We start from the raw sequence: 21,883 nt of genomic DNA, 5'->3' as shown, positions 1-21,883 counted from the left end.
AAAAGAATCTTGTGAAAGAGATGAATAATGGAATAAGGAAATACATCCACTGATTGTTACTCTGGTCTGTGCCTACAGATTTGCATCACAATTTTGGAATAGATTATAAAAGGAATATCAACCACGATTTCTGTATTTTCAACTCCCAGCGCTGTACTTGTTCTGAACACCACAGAGTGAATTAAATTAAGCCTCCCTCCACATCCAGTCACATTGAATTGCAGCCTTTTCTTTGTCTACATGCAAACAAGATCAGTGTAGACTAAGATCCACTTCAAGCCTGTACTGTCCAAAATCAGGTGAAAAAACCCAAAACGACAAAAGGTGCAGACATATTTAGTCATTTCCAGGTTCAAAAGAATTGAAGATAAATTTAAAGTTTGAAAAGGCTGAATTAAGTCACTATTTTGGACCTCAAAACCTAAACTATGCTTGAAACCTACTGAGCCAGGGCAAGTCCTTAGGATGAATACAGACAAAGCCAGGAAAAGGGAATCTGAACACATATTTTGAAGGCTACCTTGTGGCTTTAGCAAACTATCAGCATTCTGGATTATGCTGCCCCATGGCATTCTGCATCCTTCTACTGGTACTTTTAATTTAGCAAGCTAAAGCAGGACTCAAAACCCCACATTGTAACAAATTATCCTGGTCCTATAAGCATGTATATAGGCACACTTCCAAGTATTAATAAAGTTAAATTACATGTAACAGTGATAGAATTCTCTGTGTGAGACAATCTGTGACTCAAGCTCCTTTGCATTGAAGAGATTCTAGGGCATTTTGATGTTACTACTGCACCATGACAAAATAGGATTTTATCAATTATCCCACACATGGTAGAACCTTGATATCTGCAGGAACAGTTTGCATCCTGTGTTCTTCCAAATATTTGCAATCTGCCTTCTTGTGTTCATTAGTGGAACACTTACCTTTCAGTCAGGCATCTTCCCAATACAAAGATGTAACAATAAATAAAAGTCTCACTGAATTCACTTGGCACAGTGAAAAGGCAAGGAAAAAATACAAACATTTCCAAGCATTCAACATCCAGAAGCATGTCAAAAAATGTAACAAAGTGTTTTATCTTCAAAAACTGACTTCTTCTATGACTAACTCATGTAAGTCACAAAGCAGCATGTTTGAGCTGAAGTCAGTCTCTGGTTGACTCGTCCATACATTACTTTCTTCCCACCCAACAAAAAAACCCAACAATTCTTTAACAGCATTTCCCCCAAGGACTCTCAGAAATAAGCTTAGCTAACGTTAGGAACCACACTAACTTTCTTTCTCCCCCATAGTTTTTGCATTGTTGAGAACACCAAGATCTATACTTAGAAAGTCACAAATGAAGCAAGAGTGAAAGAAAGCTGGAAAAACTTTCCTGTTCAACAGTCTCAGGAAAGGGAAAGTTTAAAAAGCCTTGCACACAGTTCTTCTAAAATAATGTGAGCACACATTGCCATTCCTTTCCTGTCCAGAAGGATTTAGGGATATGCTACAATTCCAGCTAGAGAAGCAGAACTCTTTGTTTGAGCACAGCATTTTAATTGTTAACCAAACCAGGAGCAAAACAAGGCAGATGTATTGCCTGAAACAAATTTTTGTACTGTAGGGTATGAGAAGCACTTTAAAAATTAATCTCTTCTCATTTGAAATAGCTGCTGTCCCAAAAGGTCAGTGACTAACTGCATATTATTGTCACTACTAACTTTAATGAAACCAGATTTTCTCGAAGTAACACCAATAAGCACTAATTGGATCAATCTACAGAGAGATGAACAAACTTAACTTTGCTATGGAGCAACACATTGATTATTCCAACAGCTCACCTCTTCTCCAAACTTACAAAAGAAAATAACTGAAGCCAGAATCTCTAAATAAGACGAAATGTATAAACACAGTGAAAAACAGAGGAAGAACAGAAAATGTTGAAGACAGATTATGCTCCTGATGAGATTTTAGTTGTACCTTGCAGAGAGAAGCAATAGACTAGATCAGTTCTTTCCTTCCTTTCCCTATTTCTTCTTTGGCCTTTCTTAGTACCAGTTAATCTAGAAGAAAAGGCCTAAAACTGCAAATTGGAAAGCTCTGGAATATTAGTTTATATTTTTTTGGTCAAATCCTTCAGAAGATTTCATCTGGATTATGCTGTCCTCGGTTTTATGAACTTATTACACAGATGTCTTACTCCTGCCACGGCTGTTCGATGGGGAACATTGCTACTACAGAATATCCAGATTTCTCCTCCAGCTGAGTGATCAGGAGAAGATGAATGGGCCTGAGAAGGGAGTAATCGAAATAGAGTGACCCTAACAAAGAAAAGAGTAATTATGTTTGTCCTGACTGACTGCTTCTAGGTCTCTGCCTGATCCAACATAACTGGAGACATTCCATTTTGGAGAAGGAGACAAAACCTCCCATGAAGTCCATATAATCTGGTTATAAAACAAACATCAGAGAAGACCATTATCCTCTGCCTTATGGTGGGTGCTGCTGCTGAAGTCCTTACCCTGAAAAATGTGGCCTTACAAGAATGTGAATGCTTTTAGATGAAAGCCAGGCAGAATTGATTTTTCAGTTTATCTGGAATTCATATACCTGCCCACTACAGTGGGAAAAAAAAATCTCTCTGCATACTTCTCTGCAGCATTTTCCTGAGGAGCAGACAGCTCTATCACAGTGATGTCTTCGGAAAGCAGGCAGGAAGAACTGAATTGCCAATCAGTATGTTCACACAGACCATTTCTGAAATACAACTCCTACTGGAGGAGCCAAAGGACACAAGATATTCACTGCATGCATAGAGAATAAATAATTGTTTGGACCATCAGCTAGAAGACCCAAAAATAAAAACCAGCCTTCTGTAAGTCAGATCTTCACAGACCAGTAACAGCCAGTAATACAGACCAGTTTTTGGCAAGCACAGCTGGGAGAAGGGGATGTCAATCCTCACAAGCGGGAGTAAAATTTTCACTATGACCTTTTTGCAAAAGATTTCAAGCATCTCACATTGTTCCACCTGCAGCTGTTGCTGAAATTAATTTGCTGCTTTGGAAAGAATACGCTGAGACCAAGTTTCTCTCGCTTCAGCAGAAGTTTCAAATTCCTATATTCCTTGTGGAGATTCCTATCCTCTTCACGTAACTTTCCTGGCAAGTCCAGAGACCTGCCAACACACTATTTAATATTCTGGCATAGCTAATAACTGCAGAGCAGCTGTAGAACATGTAATACATTTTTCTGACACCAGAATTCTCTTTTTACAGAATAGAGACACAGCTTCACCTTTTTAATTTGAGCAAACAGATACAGACATCTTTGAACCAGCAGTGGTCTCAACTCTCAAATTCTAGAAGAAACTAGAACGAGCTTGCAGCAGGCAGATTCTTTGAGCTGAGCTAATTGCATTACTATTTTTCTTGACAAAACAAGATCAGTAGATGGAGGCCATTAGCAGATTTAAAAGACGTGGCTTTTAGAGATTCAAAACTGCATTGCATAAATTTCCTCTCAATTAATTCTTACCACGTTGGAGGTGAGATCTGCCCTACAAAATACAAGATAGCTTAAATTGTGCAAACAAAAGATAATATTAAATGACAGATGATTGAGGTTTGGAGGCATCATAGCTAGTCCTATTTAATACTTATAATAATGATCAGGAAGATAGTAAACAGCATGGTAATGAAAACTCCAGATTAGAGGGATAAGAAACATGAGCCGAAATTACCAGCAAGATGCAATTTGCAAAGTCATAAGCTAAGACATCCGGAACAAAATAATCCAAAAATTGGTCTACACGTCTTCTGTAGTAAGGAAAGCTGGAACCCGATAAACTAATAAAACAGTATGTTTATATATGTATGTATGCCTATATAGAGAGGCATAATGTGTATATGCATATATGGACCAGATACAGGTAGATATTCTCTGACTACATGGAACATCATAGGACTATCAGAAAATTACTGTTTCCTCATAGAAAAACATGACCTTCTTCAAGAAAGCATTCTGAAATTTTTCAAAACTTTTGTTCATCAACAGAAACTTTATTTAATATTTGGCTTGCCTTTAATATAAAAGGAAAATAATATTGTGCATTCAGTTTTGTAGTACAGGCTAAACTTCATCCCTGAGTTTATGCCATGTGTGTCAGTTTGTGTCTGAACTCAGTTAAATGTCCAGGCTCGAGCAGTGAAGCTACATGGTTATTAGTGAGTTAATGTTTAGGAGTATGACTAGAAAGATAGCTACAATTATGAGTTCAGAGGAAAAACAGAGAAAACGATAAAAACCCCCACAGCAGTTTGCTGGACTGAAAGATGCTGGGCACATTTATGACAGCTACAGGATAACTCAAAGGGAGAACCAGTTTTCAGTTGTATTAAGAGACTCCTAGTACCAGAACATCATTAAACAACTATTTCCCAAGACAAATTAAAGCACAATGAAATTAAATATATATATATATTTCACCGTTTGATATTCTTGACTAAAAAGTACTGTCCCAAGTGAAACTGCAACACTTTCAAGCATGAGTCAGCCAACACAGGGTGAATGTTTAAGACAGGATGTCTGTCACTAGCACTTTAGCTGATTGATTTCATAGCTCTGTTCATTAATAAATAAATTCTTGCAAATACATTAATTTACTTCTTGACTCCTACCTCCTTAATAAAAAAAAATTGTCTGCCTAGCAAAACATCTTGGCTCTTTGGTCCTTTAAAGTACACATAAGTCCCATCAGCACTCTAAAGTAACAAGGAACAGTAAAACCTAATTTATTCCTAAATGCCAAGACAGAAATAGACATACACGAGTTATAAATAACCTAAGAAGGATGTAAGATAAACACAGAGCAGTTTCAAGCATTGCATATATGCAGAGACACCAACATAAAACTTGCACTGCCTCAAACATCTGAGTACAATCAGCTTTTTCTCTCCCCATCCCTGCTGTAGTTTTTGAAGCTCAATTTTAACAATTTCACACCTGCTTTTTTATTTACCTATTATAAACACAACTGAAATGGTGAATGGAGTCAGAAACGGTAATCCTGCAAGTTAGTGCAGGCTCCAATTCATTGACACACTGGCATGGTGACAAAAACAGAGGCAAAGTATTTTAACTCCATAGCCTAAGAAATACTAAAATCTCCCAACTAAAATATGGTCAAATAGGAAAGCAAATTTGAAGTGAGAGAACTGTTATCCAGGTCTGTCAGGTTTTGCAGTTAATGCAACACAGAGGTCACATAGCTTTTCAGAGAACAGTCCATCCAAAAAAAAGAAGCCAAATCACATGGACCCATCTTTAGATATCAAAACAAAGCACTATTTATACCCAGCCAATTGCCCTTCCTTCTGAAGCATGGCTCTGCACCTGATTACAGGGACATGCTCCAGTACACCTCCAGGGAACACTGACTGAGAGAAAGGCTGTCAGTTTAGCTGGGGAGTCAAATCACTCAGCATCAGCCCCTGCAGTGCCAAGCATCTTGAATTCTCACCCTTAATTCCCCCTCACTGTTTTAGTTATTTGCCTTGAGCTCATGCTTAATCAAGGAAGAGTAATAAGTTCCATAGGACAAGACCTCCTGCTGCTCTAGAGCCACTGCAGGCAAACTCTTCATAGTTCATGGGAAAAAGTTAATATCTCAAGAGGTAAAATACAGAGTTCTGTTTCAAACAGTATTTCATGCTGAAGAAAAGAGCACAATAAGGGATTTCTGTACTTGTAAAAGACATGATTTAAACTAACAAAACAAAAATACTAAAGAGAAGCGACACTAACTCAAGAAACAAAACTAACTGTAAGCAATTTTCAGGCAATGAATCCCTGTTCAGATGAGGGTCACTTGAGTTATTGTGGCATGAAAACACAACTCCTGTAAGAATTTTGGGAGGAAAAATCCCCCAAAAATAAAAAGAAATAATCATAGAAACCTGATGGTTGTAGTATATAACAACCTGTGAGTGCAGTGCTTGATTCAGAAAGGCCAGCTCTGAGTTGCATATGCTGGAGACACATGAAAATCTGAAGTAGTAAAAGGCTGGCCAAGAGAGGCTGCTCAGATTCAGATAATTAGCAGTAAACAGGTACTCTCACCATGTTGTGAGTCCTTTCAATAAAGAGGAAATAGAAAACAAACCCCAATTTGGGACCATAGAAATTGCATTTCAGATTATAAAAAACCTGCATTTATCAGGAAAATCAGTAACACCAGTGATAATAATATATTTTCTCTTTCCCTCTCCATTTTCTGTTGTTCTCCTTTTTCTGTAGCTTTGACTACAGTGCCAAATCTTTTAGAGGCTCTGGCCTTTAGTCATCTGGTGCTCACCAACTACTGTGCCTGAGGTTCCTAAATTGTCTCAGCTCAAGTCCTTGGAGAAATCCAGGCCAGGAACCAAACACTAAAATCACAGTGAGAGATAAACTTCTGCAAGTCCAGAGTTTGCACTCATACAAAATTAAAAACCAAATTAAAGTTCCATTTTCTATGACTTACTGGACTTTTGTCTCCTGAACAAAAAGTTACAGGTAAAAAAAACATTTACTTTTCATGCATGTTCTCTGGTAAGTGCACTGCAAAGGGACCCAAGTCCAGGGCTCAAAATCAAACCTGTACTGAAGTCCATGCCCTATGTATGCTCCAGTTTTAAACTACATCAAGTTATGCTTTGCAGTTTGCACACCTCCCAGTGTATCTTTTATCCTATTTTAAATCACTTCCACATTCAATAGCAAATCAAGGGCACAGCATTGTCCCATCTCTTCATAAGCACAGTCCTTTTTCCTCTGAGAAGAAAAGTGAATATGTGTCAAAGCCACACGGCTTCTCACCTACAACCAAGTGATTTATTTCCTCAAGAAAAATGGAGCAGACAGGAAAGGATGATCTATTGCAGTGTGCTCCTGCAAGCTGTTACAGCAGTGCCCCGAGCAGCACTGACCTGTTCTTGGTCACACCAGATTTGTTATCCCTGCCCCCAGAATGAGCTACATCTCCATAAAGAGTATTCCTGGGATACAGGAGGCCCTCTGACACAGAGGGGACAGGAACTGCTATTCCTGCCCATCTGCAGAGCAGAGGACTGGACCAGCTCAACCCCCAGTGAAATAAAGCTGACAGTGCAGTACAATGAGGAAACTTTTGGCCCGAGTTACACCAAGCCTGGCAGGAGCATTGTCTGCTTGCTTTTCAGCACCAGAGAATATATCAGGCTTGAACCTTACCCAAAAATTTGAAAGTAGTCTCTGAATTATATGGAAATCTCTCTACAAGAGTTAAGAGGACTAGATGAGATGTGAAGACACACCTAACATCTGAATACAAGATATTTGCTTACTTCTAAGAGTGAACCTAATCCATGCGTGACTTGTCCCTGTAAAATTGCTCCCCTGCCATATGAGGTTCCACAGAAAATATCCACAGGTTAGATCTTTGTCCCTTGAAATATTTCATACATGACTATCCAAATTCTCCTAGGAGACCAGTCAAAAAAAAAAAACCCAAACTATTATCTCACTTTTCCCAGAAATTCCTTCCACTGCAACGATTGATGGGGTGTTTAGTTTTACTGTATGAGAACTACCATGAAGACTAAATTGAAGAGAGCTGGTGAGAGGATAAGTAGTGGCAGTGACAGGCAGGTGCAGGTCATCTCCAGCAAGCTCAGCACAAACAGCTTGATGAAGGCTGCTCACCATAGCACTGATATTCTGTCAAAACAGGTATCTGTACCACAGTAACAAGGCAAAGTCTTTTATGAATGAGATCCATCTGTAAGGCCCTGCACAGAGGCCCCTAGGTAGCTCTTCTGTGCACAGAGATTTATGAGTGCAGATTTGTGACTATTGACTTCCTGTAACCTTTTGATCCCGAGCTGTGATCCCATTAGCTCTCAGAAAGGCAGGAGAGAGGCCCTGCTGCCAGCTGCTTGTGGGGCTTTAAGGGATCTCTGTCCACTGCAGGCAAGTGCATGGGGATGACACAGCAGATAGAGGTGTCTTGAGCCCTCTACTGAGCAAATAAGTGCAAGATGTTGTCATGGAGTGGATTTACAAAGAGAGATGAAAGTCTATGCATTTTAGGAAAAAAAACAACTCTGTCCTACTCCCAGAAGAGAAGTTCTGCCTAAGAAAAATATGCACTTCAATACAAGTAAAGTTTCCTGCTTACTGTGTTGTAGGATAAAGCTGACTATGACTCAGGTGAATAAATCTCAGGCCATAACCACACAGAATTACTAGGTATGGGCACTACAGCAGGTTGGGGTGAGGAATGGGGAAAAGAAGTCTAAGTTAAACTACAAATGCTTTTTTGGGAACACTCCATTTTGTAACTTGAAAAACAGGTATAGACTGAGCTGTGTTGAGAACTAATGCTTAGTTCCCTAACTCAGAGCAGTGCTGTAACCCTTCTCCTGTAAGGAGAGTGTTGTATTATGGGGTGACTACAAGTTATTCAGAGACATCCAGCTTGAGTCACATAGCAGCAGATGACACATTTTGCCAGAAACTCACTGAAGTCACCTCATCACTCCTTCAAAAAGTTTAGACCTCAGTCTGCTAAGTGACTCAGCGTTTCTCAGAATGAAAGGTATTGTAGGAAGTTACCTGAAATCAATTCTCCAGGAACACCCTCTTACAAGACATCTAGCAGTTTTCTGTGACAAGAACAACTTAACCTTGAGCAGCACACATTTTGTTTGTGACATTAGAACGACAGAAGCATTTCTGGTTTGCTACAAGAAGGATGCAGGTCTGACATACATGTGTGAGCCTTTCAGCTACCTGACAAAGCTTTCAGAAGTTGACCAAGTTCAGCTCATTGACTTTTACCCACAGGTAAAATTATTCAGATATGCAAATATTCAGATATAATTTATAATTATATAATTATGTGGGTATTCCAGTGTGACTGGCTATCACTGTTTGTGCACTTCCATTCTTCCCTTCATTGTATATCAGATACAAGCCAGTTGTAAGACAATATAGAGCTGGTACTGTATATACATATACACACACACACTATATATGCATTCTCACAAGTTAGCATAATTAGCATAGCAATCTCATTTGAGAGCTCCTGTGGATGCAGGCAAGCTGGAAACCTGGCCTAGAGCCTCCAAAGCAATTCAAATACAGGAGGGTTCTTGGATATGAGAGGTGGTTTCTAGAGAAAATGAAACATTTTCTTACATTCTAGAGCACGGAAAGCCCTGAACTAATGATGCCCTTTATTCCATGGGATTTAGCAGCTCCTTAACTCACCTTCTTTTTAATGTCTATAGGTACCCTCTCAGCCACACTTGTGAGCATTAGCAATGAAGCAGTGATAAACTACAGAGCAGTAAAGAGTCAGGGAGGTTGCATTTGAATCTCTTGCAGTTCCATCTGCTGCAACGCTAAATCAAAAGAAGCAGATTCTCTTTGTGTTCTGTGGGATTTGCTAATTGTTTATTCTTTGTCTGTAAGGCATTATTAACTACCAATTGACCCACATTAGAATTTTCTGAGTCTTTTTTGGTCTTTAAGAAGAGCTTCTGTGTTTTCCTCATTCTTGTAATCCAACACTCCCCCCAGCTTTCCATGAACTCTTAGAAACGAGTCTCTACTCACAAGAAAACAAAGCAGAAGGGGAAAAAATAGATTCTATTGAAACTGATTTGGTCAATATGTTCTACAGACTTCTCCCAGCCTGGGCAGAGAAAGATGGTGGAATTTCAGGGTCTCAACAACTTTGTGTCACAAAGATGGGTACAGAGACCTGGAATAGCTGAAGGTAAAAAACATGAGAAATATTTATTGGAGAAGACACTGCATGGTGGCCTATGGATTTCTGTAAGTATCACTGTCAGACAAACATGCTGTAGTAATCAGCTACAAATCTCTTATCCAAGACTGGAAAACCAGGCACTTAATCATCAGCAAAAACAAGTTTCCTGCCCAGCTGGGAAAGCACACACCCTCCTGTGCAAGTTGTTCTTTGCTTCTTTCTGCCAACCCTGCTAATTACCAGCTGAGAGCAGACCATGCCAGTGGGGGATGTACAGCAATTATCAGAGGTTGGGCTCCTCTAAGTTTCCTGTTGCCTTTCTTCCTTTATTTCATCCTACCTAACTACCCTGCTCTAATTTATAGCTTTGCAGTAGCAACACTGTAGTTAAAACAGAAATGGCACTTCCACTCTAAACCTCATTTTATTCCTTTCATTTGAGTTCATTACTTCAGTTACCATAAAAAAGTGCTTTCTGGCAATCTCTGTCCTCCACCTCCCCCTCAGCAAAAAATATTTGTCATTCCCCAAGGACACTGAATGGCTGGTCCCGTGGTCTCTCCTTCATAGCCTGCAGATTTGTCTTCAGTGACAGCTCCTGGAAGTAAAACCCCACAAGGATAGTGCTACACTCTGCCTAGGAGAGAATTTGAGTTTTCAAAGAATATAAAAGAATGTGCCCTACATACATGGAAGAAGGAAGGAGGCTTTGACCCCTGCCCTAACAGCACTTTACTTCTCTGCTTCTATTCTGAGGTTTCTTTGATCCCCAGAGGACCTGTCTGCAAATTTTACAAGAGATATGCATCAAAAGTCAGCATGTATGACAGTACACGAGCAGTCACATCTTGGACTGCGCGCGCTGTGCAGGCTCCTCAGAGGGCAGCAGGGCAGCCTCAGTCACAGCCCCATCCCAGCAAAGAAAAAGCAAAACAAATCTAAGAGCTGCAAGCTCCTCCAGTCCATTCCTCCATTTGATTAAAGAGCATTGAAGGACAGAGGCAAGGCAGAGCAAGCCTTATTTCTATAAAACCCCATGGCCTGTCAAGAGGCTGGTGGGAGCAATAAAGCAAGGAGTGTTGAAACTTCGTAAAGGATAATTGCCCCACCACGAGTTGTGGTGATGGGAATTTGTCAATTTTATTAATAGGTTTTATTTTTCATAAGCATTAAATCCTAGTTCACAGCATCCCTAGAATCATTTTAGATTAACCAAACCCGCATTTTCTTATTAACCTAAGATTTCCAAAAATGAACAGAAGCTTACTTTGAGTCAACAGTCCATAAAATTGTTCTGCACATTTGTGTGCATGTAGACATACATGAAAAACTGCAAACTATCCTGCCCAGTGGAGAAAAAATTGTTGCAGTAACACCATCAAATTAAAAATAAATAATAAAAAAATAGGCAGAAAATGCCAGCTCTTCAAATATTTCCCAAACATTTTGACGGGTTTTTTTTGTTTATTTTGTTGTTGTGTTGTTGTTTTGGTTTGGTTTTTTTGATGATATGAAGCAAGAATGGATGTAAATCTTGGGGTCAAACCCTACTGGTGAATACAAGGCATTCAGCCAGTGGTGACCCCACAAACCAGTAGGTAAAGCAGCTCTTTCCTTTTCCAGGCTGCATTTCACATTCAGCCTGCAGGCCTGAAAAAAACTGTGCTTCTCAGTGTTAGCTGATTATCTCCACCACTGATTTTGAATTATCCTCTGATGCATCTGGTAATGGCCATTCTGTGGGATAGAATGCCAGATTATACAAGCTATTGGGAAAATGAAGCAATTGTAAAGAAACAGAAATATCATGAAGGCTTTTTGGTAGGGCTTGGAGTACACATGCTTTTTCAGAGTGTGAGGGGAAAAAACAACAATATGTTCTATCAATTATTTCTGCCCACTCTTCCTCTTACTTTTATTTTCATTTATGACAATTTAGAATCTTGTTGTTATACAACTGGTTTAAGCTTAAAAATCCTCTTATCTAACCCATTTTTATCAATTTGCTGACTACTGCATCCATTCAGTGAGTTCTGTGAATAAAATGGTTATACTACGTAAAAATCAATAAAAATTACAGCATAATGGAGATGCCCATTAATGACTTAGATTGTAGATTGTTCTGCAACTCTTAACTGGTGTCTTTGGGGCACCTTTCTCTTGCTGTGCTTGTGATTTTGAAGGGCAAAAGTAAACATGGATGCAATTATGTAAATCACGTATTTTGCAATCAGAGCTTCCCAGACCACTTTTTGTCCACCCCATATGATGGAGCCTCTGGCATCTCTGAATTAAAAGGAGACACTGCTTTTCTTCAGCTTTAGCAGGGTGTACAAGGCAGCTTTAATCAACTCTGTGTCTTTTGGCTGTAAGAATGGAAGTGGGACATTGATCTTTCTATCCTCTTCAGTAGAGGAAATAATCTATCCACAGGGACTTGATTAAAACACATTTCAATCACAGAAAGTTCTGTGAAGTTGAAGAAATATTTCAGAGAATATTTTTAGGATCTTCTGTAAAAATAGCCTCCTCTCACAAATATATTTTAAAAAACCCAACCAAAAAACCCAAACCACTTCTTTCCACTACACCCCAAGGAAAGTTTCTGAGATGCGTAGGTTGGATAAGGCACAAGGGAAGCAGCAGCTCTCTTGCTGCTGCCTCTCCTGATGGTAGCTGTGACATTGCAATGACAGGAACATTCTGTCAGCCCAGAATCTTCTGCAGATCAGAGGCATCTGGGTTTTGTTCTAACCACAGGTTGTAATAACTGGAAGAGGCAGTCTCAGAAACTATTAAAAACCTGCAGGAAAAACATCCATCAAGGGAAAAATAAAATCACTTTTATGTCCCTTAGTGAAACTACCACAAAATATCCGTAATTCTAATGAGAACCTATTACTTCTGCTGCTAGAATGGTTCAATCACAGATTAGTTTATTGCTGATGGAAGCAGAACACAACACGACTGCAAAAACCAACTAGAGAAAGAAAAACATTTCTAAAACATTTCTGATTGGATTCACTGCTAGTGGTATCTTTGCCAGGTAAGAATCAGCATAAAACAGTCCCATTTATTGAATGGAATTGGCCTGCAAGAAATGATTTTTCCACAGAAGACTTCAGCTTCAAGAGAATACTAAGGTTCCCACACTCCTGAGTGTCTGAACTGGGTCTTCCCTAGAAAGGACAGTACTAATTTGTCTCTGCTGCAAGATACTGAGAAGAGATCAGAGCAAAGAAACAATGTGGAAAATTAAGATAAAATAGGAAAAATGCTATCTGTACCTTGACATAGCAAAGACCTAATATCTATGAAAGGAACCCAATAGCCAACCTGAAACCTGTGACATCTGAAGATTCAAATGTCCTTGACACAAAAGGGAAGGCCACTGTGGGCAAACATTAGGCTGCAAACTCGGCAGCACCAGGCACTTCACATGTTTAACAAGCCCTCCTGCAGCAGACACGGCATTGTAGCTACAGGCAGGAAACTCGTGTATCATGTCAGTCCTGGAGCTGTGCTGCCCAGGAGTTTTAATGACTGTTTTCCTAACAGAGGTTTTAACACTCTCCTGGGGTACACCACATTTATGGACAAGTTTCTCTAGCTTCAGATTTGACTTGACCTGTTCATATTTACAAGTTCCTTTTATTCCCATGTCTGCACTGCAGCCCACTGTTGCTAGATTACCAAGGTAACAAGATTCTTTAATATTCACAGTTTTGTTCCACCAGTTGTTACATTCTGCTTTTCATTCCTGCTGTCAGTCTCTTGGCTTTCTCACTAACACTCCTATTTCCATCTTCTCTCTTGTAGCAAATATTTTTTAAAATAAATATCAAGCAGAAAAATAATGCAAGAAAAATTATGTCATCCACCCAGAAGTCTCTGATGATTTATAGTGTTAATACAAGAATACCAAAGATGTAGGTGAGAGTGATTTTTCATAAAGGATTCTCTATACAGCTTCGAAGGCAGAGGTAGCAACGCCCACACTGCTTGATGGCTGAAGAAACCAAATCCCAGAGTTGTGATAACATTCTTGTCCTCCAGTCTCCTGAAGAACAAGCCTTGCACGTAACTGCAGCCCAACAAAGCCCCTCCCTGCCCAGTCGAAGATCTGCTGAAACAGCAGCAGTCAAGGAAAATTAGCTCCAGACCAAGCTATCACCCAGGCCTCCATGGGGACACTGACTCCTCCACACACCCACTCAGAGTCTTGCCACTTGGTCGAATTTTACATTTGCTTCAAAAGATCTCTACCGATAGGAAAGAAGAAACACGCCCAAACCCACTAGAAAAGGCATGTTTTGGCTCTAGTGAGCAATCCTGTTCAAAGTGACTTAGGTATGCAAGACAACAGGGCGGTCACCCTGTGACCCAGGGTATTCCTTCCCTGCCTTTGGGTGGTAGCAAAGGAAGAAGGGGAGTTTTTGCTCAGAGAAGAAACCTCAGACACTCCTAAGGAAACAATCCTGCAGAACTGGAGGAAACTCTCAGTTTAGTGCTGGTTTTGTTAATGTAATTGCCACAAAGTCTGGGAGATCCCCTGACAAGCACTGCTATCAGAGCTCACAAAGGAGCTTTCCATGAAGGAAAAAAAAAAAGATTACTTCCTTCTCTGAAACCAAACACTCTTTTCTGATCCTTTGATCAAAGGCCTCATACTTTTCACTTGAAACTCCTGGTAAAACAACACCAAATATCAAGAAAATAATAGAAAAAAAAAGGTATCTACAGCTTTTCACTGAATATAAAGTTAAAAATAAATCATTCTAGCCCTTTCCCTTCCTTGCCAATACCATTTATAATGCTAATGTGTCCCTATTTCCTGACTGAGGTCTTTAAGGGGGGAAAAAACAAGGAACGTACACATTCAAGTAATAGGATGTCTTTGTCAGTTCGTTCAAAATCTGCATTTCTATTAAACAGCCAGGCCTTTTCCTTCATGCCACTGAAATGCCTGATTTTACTCAAACTACTACTCAAGCTACTGTCTACACTCACAAACAAATAAGTGATAATTCTCTTCCCTTTCAAGAGCTGTGCCTAGTGGCTCACAAGGGACTTGTTTCGTGGCAAAAGCAGTAGTGTGACAATATTATAATGTATGCCAGGTCGCTATTCAAAGTCTTGCAGATAATTCCCTCATCAGTTCCATGTTCCTATGGAAGCATGCTATAATCTTTCTCCTCCTACATAGCGCTTTAGACAAGAAAAGATTACTGTAATCTTTTTCTTCCCATGTCACACAAATAATGTAATCTCCTGGCTGTGTCAGAAGAAAATTTCTATCTGTAAACATCAAATCAAACCTGAGAAAGGGTTGCTGCAGCCTTCATTGTATTGGTAAACAGTTATGTAAGCAAGTTGTTTATATTTAAGGGCATTGATGGAAGATTGAAGTTCTAGGCTGCAATTCAACCTTTGGTTTCTTGCATTTATCTGCAACACAGAAGCACACTCCCTTCTTATGAAATTTGGGAATTCATTAAGTCTGGTTCCTGACACACTTGAGTGTCTGTGCAGTTCTCAACTTCAGAGGTGTCTGAGCAATTCTTTCAGAGCCCCTTGTGAAGATATTTAAATGACCCGAATGTACAAAGGCAAGCAGCAAATAAATGGGGGAACAGGAGGCTGCCCAGCACCCCATAAGCACCAAAGGTGGAAAATATACTCTGGAATTAGAGATAAGACATGGGTCAGCAGGCAGAATAGGCCCTCAGCTGAATGACAGACTTGACTGTGACCTCAGAGAAGGATGAACTTTTGGCCTTGGACCTTTTTTCTTCTGTTAAATGGAGCCAGCACATCTCAGAAGCATCATTACGAGTTAAACTCAAGGCTGCAGGTGTGGTTCAAACGTCAGGCTGTGACAAGAGGAGGTGTTACACGACACAGGGAATAACACGTCCTCATTCATGACCTCAGAACACAACGTGGAGTAAGAGATTCTCACTCTGAGGGCAATGGTGAGATTGGAGTTCAAGGCACAGAAAGCTTTGTGAGAAACTAACTCAGGCTTTGCAAAGTAAAGCAGTGGCCTCCATAAAGACGTCTCAGCACTGCAGAAACTTTGGGTATTCTGCCCAGGTACCTTCACACTGGGATATCAACCTCAATGAGCCAAAGTACTGACTAGAACAGAAAAATCAAAGTGTTTCCCCTGCTTTCTCATTTGACATTGTTACATTATTTGTCTTGCATTATTAAAAACCAGCTAGTGCAAATAGCTGTGGGAACTGGGAATTGGGACAGAGAGGCTGTCAGAACACAGGCTTTTGTTGGCTTTGAGAAGGTACCTGTGACTTGGAAACATTTGCGTGGGAGATGTGCACTTGGAAACTCCTCATGTTCTACTGAGAAATATTAGAAGGTGCAAATCTGCAAAGAGCCTCCATCTTTCTCTAGTCTTCCACTTCGTCAAGACTAATCTTGAAGAAATGTAAACACCTGCCTTAGGAACCTTCTCTGGTAAAAAAGACCAAGTTTCAACAGAAGTTTTGCAGTCTAAGTGCACTTCTCTCATCACACAGGAGGCAGACAGTCAAGGAAAGAGACAAATCATCTGAATGGAGGACACCTTCTAAAGCACAGCAGAGGAAGAAATAGTATCTCAAATGAAAAGCCAAGGCCTAGAAATAATAAATATAGGCCTAATAAATTTACACATAAGCTCCATTTCCCACCTACCCCTGCAGCTTCACTCTGTTCGTTGACACAGGTGAGCACTGTCTGTACAACACTCCATTTCCACGATGGGCACAATGTTGGACTCAAAAAAACAAATTTGTAATGGTAACAAGGGATAACAACTGTCTTACTACCACTGAAAGAATGGAGAACTGTCTGTATGCAAAGGATGTAGCAAGTTAAGATTTTCACAATATATAGGATCGTGAGGAGGAATGAAAGCAAAGAAATGCACCTGGATTTCAGTAAGTAGCACTAAACCCAGTAAATAACAAACAATCTGAAGTGTGGAATTCAATTTCTATTAGCCAAAGAGGCACAGGAGAAGGGACTACACAGGAAACTGGGACTACTACAGGAAATAATTCCTAGACAATGGACCATTTCCAGCTACTATGAGAGTTTTAAATGCCATCTAGTGTCAGTAAAAAATGCAGAATAAGCTGGCAATCGATCATGACCCAATAAAATAGTAGGTGTTTTGCTATTAGCTTCCACAAGGTAAAGATTTTATCTGTGGAATGATGATGTCTATTAGGACTACACTAAAAGATATAGATGTTTTCAGAACAGAACTGAAAACATTAATATGCATTCAGCAAAGATAAACCCCAGACACTGCATACACAAGCTCAGGTTGAACTTTTAAAGCTGTGTTACCTCAAGGATTGTAACTAAATTTTTTATACAGCTTTTTTATACGTATCATCATATGTCATGTAAAGAAAAGATCTGAATTTGAAAATTGCCATCACCTTTCTCCTTCCTTACCCAGACCAATACCATGGATCCCAAAGGAAGATCCAGCAGTGGGGTCATATGGAAGTCACAAGGTATTCAACTGGGTCTCCATCCTGCAATGTGCACTGAAATCCATTAAATGCAACAAAATCAGATGACCTCATCTAAAAAAAGTAAGACTTCATAAATCTGGTCCGGTAGTACTACTCATCGGGGATCAAGTTTTTGTGGCTGCTTCTAGATTGTGACTTCCAGGTTTTTTGAAAGCTCAGGTTTCAGTTTCTTCAAGCAATCCTTGCCTATATTTACAATGCAGCTGCATGCACTTCACTGCCCCAGGAAAAGGTGAGGGAATACAAACAGCAGATCCAAGTTTTTGTGGGTGAGAATTCTTTAAGACAGCAGGTTTAATCCACTTACCTATAACCAGTGAGCTAAAACACAGCATGGAGAACAGGGAGCTCATCTTCTGCCCTAGAGCTTTGATCATTGGCACAGAAGATTTTTTTTTTGCTGGTTTGTTTTCTGGAATTTACACTTTATTAATTTTTTTCAAAAGTTTATCTTCAAATGCTTCAAACTGAAAAGCTCTCCTTTATGCAATTCATCATACTTACTCTCAGCTGAAGGGCAAGCTTCTTTAAACAGGCTGCTGCTGGCTGGGTTTTAGACAACTGATTTTTTTTAAAAAAAAGGATCATTCATTATTCAGATATACTTTTCAGATGGCAAGGTTTCTGATCCTTTCCTCTGGCTCTGTACAGCCATTTATTCCTGGGCTGGAATACGTGCTGCAGAGGATTTGAGACAAGCACCTGAGCTGGTTTGCTCCAGGAAAAGAGAACAAAATCGATGGTGTTGAAGAGATGCTTCTTACATACTTATCAGAATATAAAGCTGTGTTAAACAGATGCTAACTAGCTAATTCTGCTCAGCTTCAGTACAATTACAGCAACAAGAAGTATGACAATTCTGGAAGTGAAGCTTTGTTTGCTCTGTATGATGACACACAGGTGTCCCAAACTATTGAACAGTTTTGAGGAAATTTGCTCTTCAGCTAGCAGTTTTTGAAGGTGGGGGAGGAATTAAAAATGCTGCTTTCAGGTAAAGGAATCCTGCCCATCTCTCACCAAAGTGTTTTTATTTTCCCTCCTGGCAGATCTGTGTAATGTGTTTTATAGCGTTACTCCATACCATTCAAACAAATCCTAGGTAAGTAAATGGTATTTCCACTTATTTTTATGATTCAAAGAAGACTAATGGGCCTATCTCCCTTCTTGTTCCCCTACTCTCTCAGTTTCTCAGCCTCCCTCTGAGTTTAAGAAGCTTGTGTAAAAAAAAAAATATTTCCTGGTAGGTAGTTTTCAGCACCTCAGCTTATTACATTTGAATTTTCTAATGAGCATTCCCTGTTAAGACAGAGCACTCTAGTAGTCTGCCATGTCATAACATCACATCTTTTCTTACTTCCTATGTTTTTTTGAGGTATTGCTGCTAGCACTGAGCTGAAAGAACATGAATACAGAGTTTCACCTGTGATCTAAGGGCCACAGAAGTTAATCAGAGTCCACAGTCCCACACACACTTTGAAAGGTACAGGTTGGCTTTTCTCACTGTTTGCAGCTCTTTGTTTCCCCTGTGCAATGCACCAGCAACCTCCTTCTTGTGAGCCAACCAGGGAAAAGGAGTGTTTGAAACCTCTGCCAGGAAGAAAGGGCATTTAGGTTAAGGATAAGTCTTCTGTAATAGGAAGAGGGTCACATCTGTCCTACTGAGAGCAGGAGCACAAGCTTCACATGTCCCTCAAAGTACAAGCTGAGAAACTGGGGGCTCCTAATGCCATCACACCAGCTCCAGTCCATGCTTTACATCAATAAATGTAGTTATTTTAAAGCACTATGTCCTACACAGCCAATTTACAGTGCAGCTAGAGCAGAGCAGACATCCAGGTGGTAACACTCCTTAAACTCTCAAAAAGTGACATCTGATAAAGCAAAATGATTAACAGTTGAGCTACTTAAGAGCTACTGCTCTTCCCCATCCCAGAACAGCTCCATTTTAATGATTTTGAGAACTGCACTACTATTTCATTGTCGTATATCATGTACTATAAGGAAAAGAGCTAATTGAAAACACAAACTCACTCACTGGCAAATTGCATTTCTGTCCAAGCTCCTCATGGAAAGCAAGCACATTAGGAAACAAATTGAAACAACAGAAAATCCAAGATGCCAACAGTATCCAGCTCCGTCCATATCAGCTAATGTAATGGAAAAAGGGCTCCTTTCCTAATGTGGAATACAATGTGACAGATTAGGAAGAATGATGAAGTGGAAGGCTCTTTAAACCCCTCAGTTTGCTCTCATCATCCCCTTTCACATCGGAGGAGAATGTGTGAGCACAGTGCCTGCTGTGAGGCTGTCAGCAGCAGGCAATGGGAAATGGCACTCACCTCTGTCTCCTCACCCCCAGCCTCAGATTGGCACCAAATGTGATCTGAATGGGCCCAGAAATTCACCCCCTAACACTATCTCCCCTCTCCAGCTGGAGAATTACCACCTTTGTCAGCATTTTAATTACCTCCAGCAGCTCACAACAGGATTTCTCCCTTCTCCAACCACTCCTGCCAAGCCACAAGTGGAAATTGAGATTCTCTAATAGGCACAGAAGTTACCCCAACAACACAAGCATGAGATTGATTGCTCAAGGCTACAATTAAGTTAATTAATTGGAGAAATTAAGTGTTTGCTGCAAGCAGGAGTGCTCCTCCAAAGTTTTCTGAAGGGAAGATTTTTCCCTAGGATGGTGAAGAGACAGTGAGATGCTGTGACTTTACCTCATTTTGGGTGACTCCTTGGTCCAAAGGACTCAAAGTAGCATCTTTCAGTTACTCGAGAAACTCACCATGAGAAACAGGGCAGGGGGGAAGGAATGTAAAAATCTGGTCTGCAAGAGGAGTAGGGGGAAAAACAAAGAACTTCTTACCTACTGCAGTGCAGTGAGCTGACAGAGCAACACACTTCCATGACTCTCTTACAGTACATGCTGTATTCAGCTGTAAAATTAATAGCAATTATGTATTTTATGTATACTTGTGAAGCACAAAGTACTCAATATGAAAAGGTACACATCAGCAAAGCACGGCTGAGGCAATGCAGAAAGCAGCAGTAAAGCAACAGAAGCTCTGTTTCAACTCTCTTGCTTCATCTAATATAGAAAAAACCCTTAAAGTTTAAATATTTTGAAGACAAATTGTAGGTGGGAAGGCAAGGAGGGATTATTTCTATTCATTTTTGCCTAATCAAAACACTTTTGCAGGGGAATTGGAAAGCCTTATTTTGATTTTTACTTCTCCAGTCTGTATCAATATATCTAAAGACAAAACATTCAAATCACAGCCAAAAGAAAATAAAGCACCATTTGGGAAACATTGAAATAGAATGTTCCAACATCAGATTGGTTTTATTTCTTCTCTTCTAAAATGATATACCAGTGAATCACCACATTTTCTCATAATGCATTTCACTGTAGACAGGTCTGCACAGACTGAGCCCAGATTCCATGCAAGTCTCTATAACAAAAAAAAACAAGTTATAAAATTCCTGTCTGTCTGGACTTCTTTCTTTCCTTAAAGCACATAAAAAACCCAACAACAAAAACCCACAAAATCCAACCAAAAAAACCATACCACAAAAACAACAACCAAACAAAAACACCACACCACCAAGAAAACTCAGCAAACTACACAAAACAAACCATCAAACACAAATTTTTAATGCTCCATCTGGTACATTTCTCTCCCCAGAAGCAACATTATGCACAGAAGAGCTGGAAGACTGCATATTTAGGATCTGAAACAGGAAAGGAATAACCTTTCTATTCAATACTATAACAAAAAGTGGGATTGCTATCGGCTTGAGTAGCACTTGGAATATTTCAAAGTTATCAGCAATGCTTTTAGTGACAACTTGTAAAAAACTCCCAGCTTATTCAAAAGTAAACTTCTCTCCACCCTCCCAGCCATGGGACAGCACGATTGTTTTAAACAAACAGCAATAACCCAGCTGAGCAAACAATAGCCAAGAGCTACCTCTCTGCTGTTACAGGTTGCAGCACATAATTATCCATCTTCCCTTCGCTGAAAGCTTTGTGATGATTACAGAGCACTCATTTAAGGTATTTGAATTACAGCAAGATCTTATACATCAAAGTAATCAAAGACATTTTAGGTAATGAAGTTGACACAGAATGGATCATTTCCCAAATAAACATTTCATTTGCATGTAATAGAGCTATTTTAAGTTAATTTTGACATTACATCATGATAAAAACACTTGTTGACATTTACAACATTTCAGTGACAAGCCTTCTTGCATTGTGATGAATTAATTTTTTTCATAGGCAATAAATATAATTTCATTTCATACAGGAAAAAAAGCACCAAAACACTACTCACACAAATATTCTCAGTGCTCTATGCAAGATGCATTGGTTGTCTGAGCAAGTATGCCATAGGACACAACCTTCAGGAGTCAGAAGTTAATAAGTGGCATTTTGAAATCTAGCACTACACAGCTGCACATGCAGGGAAACTGAATTCAGACAAACACCACCATCATCTGCCATTTGACAGAAATGCTTCCTTTGTTCCTTCTGAGT

At 39.7% G+C, this 21,883-nt stretch overlaps 1 long non-coding RNA gene across 2 annotated transcripts in view; it reads right to left on the bottom strand.

Moving 5' to 3' along the window:
- LOC148222987 (uncharacterized) overlaps positions 1–21,883 on the bottom strand; it is a 421,765-nt gene that overhangs the window by 381,885 nt on the left and 17,997 nt on the right. Inside the window, exon 3 of one of the 2 annotated variants that reach the window (XR_015805101.1) lies at positions 20,210–20,279. The exons of the other annotated variant lie outside the window; for it this stretch is intronic. This is a non-coding gene — a long non-coding RNA (uncharacterized LOC148222987). The remainder of the gene's footprint in view (positions 1–20,209; positions 20,280–21,883) is intronic. 2 annotated transcript variants of the gene reach the window in all.

This window comes from Sturnus vulgaris, chromosome 8 (assembly GCF_052056855.1).
Source record: "Sturnus vulgaris isolate bStuVul1 chromosome 8, bStuVul1.hap1, whole genome shotgun sequence".
NCBI classification, from domain to species: Eukaryota; Metazoa; Chordata; class Aves; order Passeriformes; family Sturnidae; genus Sturnus; species Sturnus vulgaris.
Note: the sequence above shows the minus strand (reverse complement) of the source record. Positions and strands in the feature narration are given on the sequence as shown.